This window comes from Pygoscelis adeliae, unplaced genomic scaffold, assembly GCF_000699105.1.
Source record: "Pygoscelis adeliae isolate BGI_AS28 unplaced genomic scaffold, ASM69910v1 Scaffold242, whole genome shotgun sequence".
NCBI classification, from domain to species: Eukaryota; Metazoa; Chordata; class Aves; order Sphenisciformes; family Spheniscidae; genus Pygoscelis; species Pygoscelis adeliae.
In genome coordinates this window covers 1,566,553-1,568,568 of record NW_008824369.1, presented here as the reverse complement: position 1 = coordinate 1,568,568, position 2,016 = coordinate 1,566,553, and positions in this window count along the sequence as shown.

The following is a 2,016-nucleotide window of genomic DNA, read 5'->3' as shown; positions in this document are numbered from 1 at the left end:
TTTTAAAGGTCATCTAGTCCACCCCTTCCACCACTCCCACCCTACCCCCCACCATGGGCAGGGATATCTTTCATTAGATAAGCTTGGTCAAAGCACCATCCAACCTCACCTTGAACACTTCCAGTGATGGGGCATCCACAACTTCTGGGCAACCTGTTCCAGTGTCTCACCACCCTTGCAGTAAAGAATTTCTTCTTTCTAGTCAGTCTAAATCTGCCCCCTTTTGGTTTAAATCACTGGAAACAAGTGGTGGCCTTCAGCAGGTTTTGGATCACTCAAAGGTAGTCTATACCACCAGTAAACTGCTTTCTTTTTAGTACAAGATCTGTAGCTCAGGCAAACAAAGAAGAGGATGGGGAAATGAAGGTGGTTACTCTCCCAGCTGCTCTGATACGGGATAAGGAGAAGGACAGTTCCCCAGACTTGGCTGGGTATTTGGCTGCGATGGCACCTGATACCGCATATAAGGGATCTTCTGACATTCAACTCAGTGACCCTCATTTCTAGGAAAGTGATGAGTCTTGCCACACTGTCCACCCGCATTTCATCCTAAATTGCTCTCTGCACCCACGTCCATCAGTTGAATTGTTTTCCTTTCTGCTTCTCTTTTGTGTTCATATGTAGAACTTCATGGAAATAGAATTTGCACCACAATTTGCGGTTTTCTGCTGGAGCTCAGTGAGAATTGTTTATATTTCCTAGCCAGGGGATTATTTGGAGAGGCATTCCTCATCTCTATGCCTTCTAGCTGCAGCAGTGTAAACCTCATGCATAAAACACAGCACGGGTTTCTACCGAAACAGGAACATGGATAAGAAACCTTCAATAACAATTCATCACATTAGAGGTGGTAAATAAGAGAGTAACTATATAAACTAGCTCAGACATATTACCCCTGCCCTAGCTAGATATGAAGATTCACAAGGCATATGTGAAAATCCATTTCTGGAGATGCTCAGTGTGTTTTGGTAGTGAAAAATAGGAAAAGAAGGGTTTTCAGGGTGAAAAGCCATTTCTCCTATCTACTCCTGGGTTGTGACTATTGATTAAAAAAAGTTTTTTTCAGAAATTCCAGCTGGCCAAGCTGTGGGCTTTCCACAGCCTGGTGAAGCCCTGTGACCGCATTTTCACTGGGATGGACTGTATTTCCCTTTGGGCCAGAGAAGGGTGTAGATGGTGCTTTCTTATCTGCTTGGTGTGCAGACCTGGTACTTCACTCCATCACTCTCCAATGCAATGGACTGTTCTTTTTCCTAACATTATTTCCCTTTCCCAGAGCATAACAAATCCTTTTCCAGCAAGAAGCTCTCAAACAAGTGAAGCGACAACCACCAAGTGGGCAAGAAGCCATGAGCTGTGGAGAAAGCCTGCAGGTCTGTGAGACCAACTCCTGGGAGCACTGGGTTTCCTGGTGGAGGAAACGCTGATGTTTGAGGGTTGACTGTGAGTAATATCACACGAATTAGCACTACAATATATTACTTCTCCTTTACTCCCATGGGGTCATGGCTTCAAAGACAGTGGTGGGAAAACATGGGCAGGTCGCCAGCTTTTAACAAAAATCTTGATTTTTTAAAAAACCCATTTTCTACTTAAAACCAAAAATGATGGAAAGAGAATTTAAAAGTTTTACAAAGAATTAAAAAAAAATCAGTTTAGGTTGGACAAAATGGTTTGGGTTCACCTAAAAGGAATTTCAAAATTTTACATTCTGTCCTTGGTTTGCCCGGCACCTTTCTGTAGGAGGGATGCTGGCAGTTAAAAGGCCACATCCCAGTTTCTCTATTTGATATGGATACACGAGGCAGAGATTCAGAGTTTGCCTGCTTGTGATTTGGTATTCTTCTCCTTCACAGTGGCACAAAATTAAATCCTCCTCTTTGACTTTGCAGACAGATGGGATAAAACACAGTAGGGATGTGCAAGGTTGCATAGGAGACCTGGCCTTTATGTTGGTGGGATTGTTCCTCCCCCAGCTGTGACAGTCTCTGGAATCACTGATCCGTGAAGCTTTTG